Genomic DNA, 10,257 nt, shown 5'->3' on the forward strand with positions numbered 1-10,257 from the left:
AACATACTAAATTTTACACTGTGGTAATATATATATATATATATATTTTATCATTGCATAAACAGAATTTTTTGTTGATTTCACTCTGGGGCTGAATTCTCTGGAGTTATTGTGGGGTGAATTTTTTCCTTATGCCTGATGCATTGGACATCCCATCCCTTCTTCCTGCTACTGCTGGCCTCAATTCTGAGGCAAAAGTGTGCACTGACTTATATGACTTACACACTTCATGACTTACACTGAACAAGACATTCAAGCAGTAAAATTATATACTGCTTTCTATATTTTTTTTTCTATCATTTTCTTCCCGGGGATCTCAAGGCAGGCTGAGAGTTTGACTAATTCTCAGCAGTCACCTGTGAATTAAGTGCTTTTTACTAATTGCTACTGCCCAGCAGAAAGCTGCAGTTCTTGAGCATCTCTCTGCGATAGCACACAATAGTTTCACTCAGGACTGTAAAAATAAATTTTAACTTCTAAATGCTGCAGTCCTGTGCATTCAATCATTTTCATTGTGGAATTTGACTTTCCACTTACAAAATTTCAAACCCAAGAATAGCAAATGCCGAGTCATAAAAGCCTAGGAAATGGGGAGAATCCAGAGTGCAAGGCAGCATTACAGTGTCTGATCTGCTGTCTCCGATAATACCCTCACAAGACAGGGGTCTTTTTTTTTCCATTCCTGAACAAATGAATTGCAGCATGTATGAAAATCTCCAGAGGCCATCTGTGACTGTAATTCATTTACCCACCATATTATGGAACAGATTTTCCAGTGAGTTCAAAACTTGAGGCTGAGGTGGGGGAGGGACCAGGATGATGAGAAGGATCTGTGATCCGTATCTAAAAATAAAAATATTATTCAATTGTCGTATTTGATGGATAAAGTGTCTGACACACTGGGCAAAGCCATAGCAACTAGATAAATATGTTTAAAATATTTAATTTTGATACATTAAGAATGAGATGGAGCAGGGGCTTATCGGCGCTGAAATTAAGCAGACATTTCTAAGTTCCTAAAAGCCCCTGATTTTGTTTAGCTTGGAAGAAAGGTTGCTGCAGATAACTTGGAGGTGCAAGGGGAAGGCCGGGCAGGCTGGGACCAGCACTTACCTTTCTTCCCCAAACAGTGCCTTCGAGGCTCCAGCGGCCCCGGCCCAATCTGCATGGCACTGCACAGGGCCCCCAGGCAAACCTACAGGTCCTCAGCTCCTGCTTTTTAGCCGAAATTAGTACAGTCATTTATGACCTTAGCCGCTACAAAAATATTTTTATATATAGAGCACTCTCGATATTTCTCCAGCGCTGTTAACATCCAGTAATGGTAATTAGCAACAGGCCCCAGGAGCAGCCTGTTAGTTCTGTGGCTGCCGGATTTCCTCCCCGGGCCGCTTCAGGAGGTGGCCGTGCTGCAGCAGGAGTCAGTTCAGCCTGCAGGGCCAGCCTTTATGTTGACCATGAGGTAGGTACCCACAGAGAGGTTTTGTGTTTCGCACTAGGTACCAGGCTCCTTCATAAAATGGTATCATGTAGAAGAGGAAAATGGTGCAAACATCCCTGCTGGCACCAGCCCTTTCTTCCTAGTGCATCAGGCCCCCACAGCTCGCACAGGTGCCACAGGGCACAGACTGGGGAGCAGCATGAGGCTATCAGGCACGGCGAGTGCCAGCAGCCCCCAGCCCCCAAAGGAGGATTCGCAGCTCTTCATCCACACAGAGAAAGCCGGGTGGGCCTGTTTGGGGGCAGAAGTTAGCCTAATACTGCTCACACCCCTACATTGCTGCTTTCAACAACAGCATCTCAGCCCATTAGGGATGAGTTGCTGCAGGTTGTATTGCTTTTTTGCTCATGACTTCAGATAGATAGCAGGCAAAATGCCTTGCACAGTGCCATGGTGCTGAGTGTAGCTTTTGGGTTGAGATTATACGTTACTGGCAAAATCTTCAGTGACAGGAGATGGTTTATACCAGCAAAACTGCATCTTTATAACAACAGCATTTATTTTTACAGTAGAGAACTAAGACATATTGGCAGAAATATGTTTTTACTGGGACAACCATATCTATGCAACAAGCTTTTTTTTTTTTTACATACCTATATATATTTATATATATACTATATACATACATACTATTTATATATTATAATATTATATATATATATAACATGAGACTCCTGATGTACACAGACACTAGGCTATTTTATTAGATAAAAGCAGTGTAGGTTTGCCCCTCTCTGTCTTGGCTCTGCTCCTTGCACTTCAAAAAGCTGGAGCAGCTGATGAGACCCATGAGCAATTCAGATTTCCACTTTGTCTACACAGGGTGGCAATTTGATCCCAGACAACTTACAGGAAATTAAAAGAAAAGCAAAAATCAGTGCAAACCCAAATTAGCCGATGTGAAAACGAGGAAATAGAAATAAATGAAAGATGCAGCAGCAAGGTTAAAAAATATATATATATATATAAATAAATAAATAAATAATAGCATTTACATGGATAGCAAAAGGGTAAATGACAAATGGAGTGGCAGCTTTGTAACTGTCAAGTTACAAAGTCAAGACTGCATTAGGGCACAGGCAGCTCTTGCTTGCATTCATGCACATCCATTGGTATTGGAGAGGGAAGAGAACCAGAGCATTTTTTCTGGAATCTAACAACCACCTAACATCTAACAACATCACACTTTAGTGTGCATGCCATGCTGCTCACTCTCTGCTCAAACTCATGCAAGGAGTAATGGATTAATGTCTGTTTTTCTATGTATCTTTATACACTGTTAACACTTTATTTTATTAAGGAGCCCGGGCACACAAGCAACAGGAATAAAAACTGGGCAGCTTCACAAGCAGAGAAGCCCACGAGACGCACAAGCCATGGCCTGGTCAGGGGCAGCTGTGGTCCTCAGGAACCCTTGTGACGAGGCCATCCGCTCAGTAAAAAGGAGCAGCTGGGACTGAACTACAGTCTGCGGAATAAGAGGCTATCCAAATTTATGTTATTACTTTATTTATTTTTAGAGGACTTGGCTGGTCAGACCTCCTTGGAGGGGCCCGGCTGCTGACTGTGCAAGCAGTCAGTTTCCCAGTTCATACCTCCAGCATGTACCATTGCTACAGGAAGATCTTTGGGGCACACACGTGGATACACACAGGGCTGAGAGTGCTCCTACGGAGACAAGGACATGCTCCGTTTCCCTCACCGCTCTCACACCAAGGCCTGTAACACTTGTGTTTAAATTCCATCACATCCTGCAAAACTTCTTCTGCTTCAACCAGCCCAAACCAGCTGCTATTTCTTCTTTTGTTTGAAATAGCAGTGTTTACTTTAATTCTTGAGAGTGTCACAGATAATCTGTGGGAAGAACTCCTCATTTCCCATGCACTCTGAAACCACCCAATGTCACACACAGCTGCTGGTGCTGCACAAGAATGAAATGGAGTGGTTCGGCTCGGACAAAAGCAGATAAAGGTCCGGTGTGCCTTTTTCTGTGAGCAAAAAGGAGGAAGGGACAAGAAGAATCTCAATATAACAGAAATGCGAGGATTTTGGAGACTCACAGGAGGATAAAGGAATCTGAAATCTGCCAGTAAAGAGGGATCTGTTGCCTTCCTGAAGCATGGGGATCTAATTACTGTTTTTTCCCCTTCGTTATAAAGCGGCTATTGCAGAACATAAATGACCTTGTAGACTCGCACGATATTTCTGCCAAAAAGCGTATCCATTATCAAGTAATACATTTTCTGCTTGTATAGTTCCAGTGTGCTCTTTTGAAAAGCAGCAAGTTCTCCTCCGACTGCCTTATCGCATTTCAGGATGCCTTTAGTCATGGGACTCTGCCTATTCAGTAGTTCATGTCAAATTTTCTTCAGTAAGCAAAACTTAGAGCTCTTTCAGAATTGCTTTCCTGTTCCCCAGTGATGGAGGTGTTGGACTTGCTCCTTCCCTCTCTGAAACACATCTGAGGTTTGCTATTGATTTCATGGAGGCCACAAAGGCACCAAACAACATGTCTCGAGACCAAGCCCCTCTGGAGCTAGGCTAATTCACACCACCTGAAGTGTCTTTTTGCAAGAAATCAGCAGCAAAAAGAAAATTGAACTCCAGGAAAAACACCTCAAAAAGGTTGAAACAGCTCACAAAGTGTGTCTGCAGAATTTTAACGTAATTGAATCATCCCAGCTGGCTGTACCACTGCACAACTTGTGTATCATGAAACTTTGGTGTCTGATAGGGAGTAAGTTTAGACTGAAGTCAGGTAACAGTAATTTCAGAAAAACAAACAAATAAAAAACCACTAGAAGCCATCGTTCCCAAAAGGTCTTATGCCCATGTTTCAAAGTTGAACGTTCTCAGCATTTTGACTGTGTCTGTACAAGCAAATGAAACGTCTGCAGGACAGATCTCTGGCACTGAGGCCAATGCCACAGCCGAGCATGAAAGCAGGTGGCTGCAGCCCAGTGCCTAAGGGCATCTCAACATGTTCTGGACACAAAAGAACAAGTGGTGGGAATGGTCACTGCAGAAAGATGTTACATAAACACAGTTCAGAGTCCCAGGTTCAGGTACATGTGTTGGTCTCTGATACCTAAATTTGGATTTGAGCAGTTTGCTTCGTGATACATTAAGTGCCACGTTAATAAAAGATTATAGTTCTGTTAAGAGTGGAAAAAAAAATATTCACTATTTTTGGCTTAGAGAGTGAGCCTTTTGTTTGCTTAAAATAACTCATAAATGGGAGCTGAGCCCTTAAGATTATAGCTACCTGCTTTCATTTAACAAATATTAAAATTGCTATTGTTATTTTGTCCCACATTTTAGTCAACTATAATGTTACGGGGGGGAGATATTTTTACTGTAAAGCATTCAGACATTTCAGCCCCACGGGGGTATGAAACACCACACCAAGATGTGTGATGCATCTTCCAACTGCACATTTGCAACAAGAGGAAAAAAAAGAAAAAAAAAAAAAAACAAAAAACAAAAAACTAAAAGCTTTGCAACAAAAGAGTCACAGAAATGCAGAAAGTAGTTCTGATAATTTTTAAAAGATGTTTCTTGTTAGAACCTATCAGTTGTGATAGCCTTCCCAGCTGTGCTGAAATATTCAGTGTCCCACATTCACAGGACTATTAATGGTCTGTGGAGCCTGAAGGAAGGCACATTATCCTTGTCATTTTGTGGTTTCCCCAAACTCTAGCTTGAAGCAGGATGGGCTTACTCTGTTCTGTGTGAATTTATGTTAGATACTTCACGTTCTCCAAACAATAAGGAACACTACAGAAGATCTTCAAGGTTTGTGTCATTGTCCTCACTGACAGAGGGACAAGAAGTGACCTCGTGCAGTGTCTGGAGTTACCCAGTAGCTCAAGGATCAGCATGACAAGGCTGATGTGATGGTTCCTTCAAAAGAAATCCGATTTTGAAGGTGGGAGAGCTTTTCCTGAGCCCAGCACCCCTCCTGAACCAACGTCATCCCGGAGAGCCATGCAGCTCATGCTCTAGGGACAGAGGTGCCCGGGATGGCTCCTGGTCACCTCCTCTGCTGTGCCAGAGCCTGTGGCTCTCCCAGCAGCAGGCAAAAGCTTGGTTTGGGCTCACTTGGAGGAAGCGAGCTGCAGTCCCATTGCTTCTGCAGGAAACGACTTGTGAGGAAATGTTCAAGAGCCTCAGATTTACCGGATCATGCAGTCTCTAACTAATCATGAGGCTCTCAACATTGATCTGAATACAGCAGATAAAATATAGGTTTTTCCAGCTTGCTTTAGTTTCTGCAGATTGGTTCAATTTTTTTTCTTGTTTTCAAAGTAGGAAAACTTTTTTTTTTTTTAAAGACCATTTCCCCAACGGGTGGTGTCCCAGTAGCTGTGTCTAGCTGTGACTCCTGTGTCCTTCCGGTCTTGTTTTGGACCTGGGTATGGTGCAGTCAGATCGCCCAGCAAGTCAAGGATGTCTCTCAGCAGCAGCAGAAGCAAATCTTGATTTCAGGTGAATCTGCATCTCACGGGTCATTTTATTTTATTTTTTTAACCAAGTTAGACTGAAGCTGCAGCATGTGTTTGTGAGAGGAGAGAGGACTTTATGAGTGCCCTTAGCACCGGAAAAAGCTTCATCAGAATTACCTTTTATTACACACAGGATATGTACCTCATTTAGGGAAGACATCTTGAATGATAGGTGGATTTTTATGTCTAATAGAGCATTAACTGTGATCTACATTTTCCTGCCGTTAAAGCATTTAGAGTGGCTCTTTCCTGTGTGGATTCTCTGACGTCTTAAAGAGCTGAGCTCAGGCTGTGTGATTTCTCTCCCTGGGCTGTTACTAGCAGGAGATGTTCTCCACCTCATTGCACGAAGAGCTAGTGCATGGGTGCAACTGTTGTGTTTAGGAAGTAAAAGGGAAACGGGAACACCACTGAGGTACCTGAAAGGTCGCACCACGGTGTGTCCCCATCAGATAATCCCCAGGATGACACGTCTACAGCCTGTGAGACACCGACTCCATCTTTCTTCACTCCCAGTGTACCCCCATGGAGCAAGGTCTATCCCAAGCAAAACCCATCCTGCCAGCTTCCTAAGGAGCAGCTCTTTGCAGGCCTATGATCCACCTTTCTTTGACTAGCTTAAATCTTGGGTTTCTCAGTCTTGCAGAGCATACCAAGCCTTCTCCCTTCCACCTGCCACTCGCCACAAGAGCTCGGTTGTGCTACCAAGCCGAACAGAGATGACTGAAGAAAAACACCCAGACTGCCTGCACACAAAGCCCCAAATGTGAGGGAAACATCAAAAAAAAGCAGGAGATGTAACTCAGCCAAGGCAAACATGTAAGAAACTGTGCAAGGGCTCAGAAGAGAAACCAGATTGCTGTTGAAATAGCTGCTTAACGTTTTGTCTGGAAGCACAGCTTCAATAAAATAGGTAAGGAAACCAGCTAAGGACCCCCAATGGCAAACATATTTATTGAGAATCCAATAAAAGTCTCAGAACAAATAGCCTGAAGGACCCGTAGACACAGCCTCTGCTGTAATAAAAACGCAATACAAGGCATCGGGGAAATGGTAAGGGAAAAGGGCTGCTCCGCGAGGAAACCAAACAGGAATCCCAGAGCATGAGGCCTGGAGACGCAGGCTGCGATGTAATAAAGTCACTGCCATTAGGGAAAAAGAAAGAAAAACAAAACATCCAACAAAGGCACAAAGCAGCCCCAGATACCCCAGCTAGCCTAGAAAATCAGCACAAGTTGCCGTAAAAACACATGGGAAAATAGGAAAGGAATAATGGCTGCAAAGAGATCGGCACCGGCAGGTACCGCAAGTCCACAGGAAGCAATGTCAGCGGCAGTAAAGGCTGAGGGTGCCTGGGAGACAAATCTGCAAAACGTGACAAAACGGAGGCCATGGAGGGCCTGAACCTCTGCGTCGGAGGGAGAACTACATTAAACACACACCCCCACCTTGCACTGATTCCTGTTTTACTTATCATGGAAAACTTCTCTGTAGGTGAAAAAAAGAGGTCAGAGGATTCCTGTTGTATGGGGACAGGCAAAGTGGGTTTCAGAGGCAGCTGTTGGCTCAAAGGGTTCAACATATCCCATATATCATGAAGTTTCAGGAACCATAAAAGCATACAGAAAAAAAAAAAAATATATATATATATATATATATATATATATATATAATTTTATTTTATTTTATTTTATTTTATTTATTGCCAAAGTTGTTGTGATGTTCACAACAGCTGATGAACATTACAAGCAGGCATTCATAGGATTAAGCATGAATTTTTGGTGCTTCATTAAGGAAAATGAGCGAGCTGAGGATGAAGGTGGATTTCACTGCATGGCTGTGGCCACACACTGCAGGTCGTGGCCATAAAAGCACAGGGTGAGGATCAGTGTCCTCGGGTTGTGCTGCCAGGAAGGCTGTAGGGGCAGGACACGTCCAGCACAGCATCTCAACAGCACGTCCTCCATCCGGTGGCAATTTTTAATTTGGGGAACTCCCTGTGCAGAGTAACAGTCACAGCCTCCAGGAGCCCCAAGTCACAAAGCACACAGATGGAGGGCTCTGACACCAAGGTCTGTTTGCCTCTCTGCTTGTGTTGTTCAACTCCTTCCTGGTCACAGGCCCGTATTTTTCACCTTATGAAGCATGGCTTGCTGCAGAGAGACATTTGGACGTAGGCAGGTCTGCCACAGGGGTTTCCCATCACCACTGCCAGCTCTGTCAGCAAGGAGCGAGGGCAGAGCATGGCAGCTCTGCCCGTGTTTGAGCAAGGATGCCCTTGAAACAAGCCAACGTGCAAGTGTCAGCTGCACTCCCCCAGCTCTGGAGGAGGGCGGCACACACGTGTGGTACAGCTCTCTGCAGCTGGCAAGGGATCCTGGGCTTTCTGCCTGAATTGCAGCAGTCTCTCCCAGCAGTAGAGTTTGTTGTTCAGATAGTGAAAAATGTTTTGGAATATGCTGGGATTTTGAGTCTCATCAAAAGCATCATTCTACCAGCCCAGAGGTTTTGCTTTTTTTTTTTTTTTTTTTTTTTTTTTTCAGATATACTTCTGGAACAAGCTTGGATTTAACTAGCTTAGAGATGTGTTAGAAGTTGTGAGTAACAAAGTGCCTCCTTGTTTACAAGCCTCTGAACTAGGAAACCTAGCACTGACAGCGCCAAGTGATACCCTTGGATCCCCTTGTCTAATTTTATTTTGCTTTGCTGGGAAAGAGGTGCTTTTTCAACAGCTGTGCTTCCACCTGTTCCTTAGTTCTATTGCTTGCACCAATCCATCTAAACTGCCTACACTCCTGAAATTTGTTGTCCTGAACTGGACTTTCCAGGGCTGCAACAGTCCTGGGATTTGCTTGGCACATGGCTTAATGGTCAAGGATGGTATTTGAACATTTCTGAATCACTGCTCAGCCTGGTAGGCTGCTCCTCACAGCCTAAGTCTCTCATAGCCAGCTCCCATCAATACCTCGGGGTAGATTTGCACCGATTTGCCCTCCTTGGGTGATTCACAGCATCACTCCCTGCCAAGGAAATGGCAAGTAACAGCCACTTTTTCCAGCTGTCAAGGATTTATCCACCACTACCCACGCTGTTTCCATTTGCTGCCATGCCATTACGTGCTCAGAGGACACAGTGGGGTCTGTAGTTCACCGCACCATACGTGTAGGGGTGCTCTCATCACACACAGCTCTGGAAGGAGGAAAACCTGAAAAGACTCATTACAGCATAAAGGTTAAGCTGTTATATCTGTGGTCCAAAAGAGTGGTGAGCTGAGCTCATTCCACCAAGTCTCTTGCTAATCTGGAGCTCTCATGGGTGTGAAATATTATCAGCTGTTAGAGTTATTAACCAGTGTTAACCAGGTAGTGCGTGCGCTGAGCTATGTTTAAGGTTAACTGTGCCATTAAGGGCTTACAAACTCAATTAAAGATTTTAGTGCTCAACAGTTAATGGTTAATTTCTGCAGATGTCCTGTTTCCAATTACTATTCATATATAATGTAAGCAGCATGGCATCACACTTCAACCCAGACTGATTTCTTTAATATATTTTATACCAGCAGAAGGTTTCACTTAATTGCGTAATACCCAATATTTAGTATTCCTGGAGTGTCTTTGAAATCCCTCTTAAATCCCAAGTCTTTTCACCTTTCTTTTTCTATTACTGTCACCACTGCCTGCCTCACTTGCTCTCATCGAGCCCCGCCAGGACAAAGACATGCTCCCTGCATCATGCTGAGATTCCATTGATGGTGAGGAAGACACACTGAGAGATATGCTTGTGCCTTCCTGCTCCCTGCACTCACAGAGCTTTCCTTTTTTTCCATCTTACTGGAAATGACGTGGGGAGCTCACTACCCCTGAAGCGCATTGAGGATCTCAAATACAGAGCCTAAACCTGAGTCTGCTGAGTTTGGAAAATTTTAAGCATGAACAAGCCCTTTGTAGGACCAACTCTGGTAAGGGAGGGTTTCACTAAATCTGCAGTGAGTTAGCTGGAAACTTCTGAGCCCTGAGTTACATCCAGGTGGGAGGAAAACTGCCACTGTCAGTAATGAGAAAGTGTGAATAAATCATCTCTCAACTAATGAGACAAGTAAATTCATAACTGGAAGATGCATTCTCACCAACACACCCATTAGGAAAAATCAGTTCCTTTCTATACATGCAATTATGCCATTCCTCATGAGAAATATTCTCATTTCAGCGAAGAACATGAACACATACCTAACTTTGCACATGCAAGTAGATC

The 10,257-nt window shown here is 43.8% G+C and overlaps 1 protein-coding gene across 1 annotated transcript in view; it reads left to right on the top strand.

Annotated features, from left to right (window-relative positions):
- The window catches only part of SYNE3 (spectrin repeat containing nuclear envelope family member 3), a 75,431-nt gene extending 67,798 nt beyond the window's left edge, over positions 1-7,633 (top strand). Inside the window, exon 20 of the transcript XR_011809516.1 lies at positions 2,802-7,633. The gene's annotated coding sequence lies outside the window, so the exon portion shown is untranslated. The remainder of the gene's footprint in view (positions 1-2,801) is intronic.
- Positions 7,634-10,257: the final 2,624 nt, after the last annotated feature.

Source organism: Anas platyrhynchos, chromosome 5 (genome assembly GCF_047663525.1).
Source record: "Anas platyrhynchos isolate ZD024472 breed Pekin duck chromosome 5, IASCAAS_PekinDuck_T2T, whole genome shotgun sequence".
NCBI classification, from domain to species: Eukaryota; Metazoa; Chordata; class Aves; order Anseriformes; family Anatidae; genus Anas; species Anas platyrhynchos.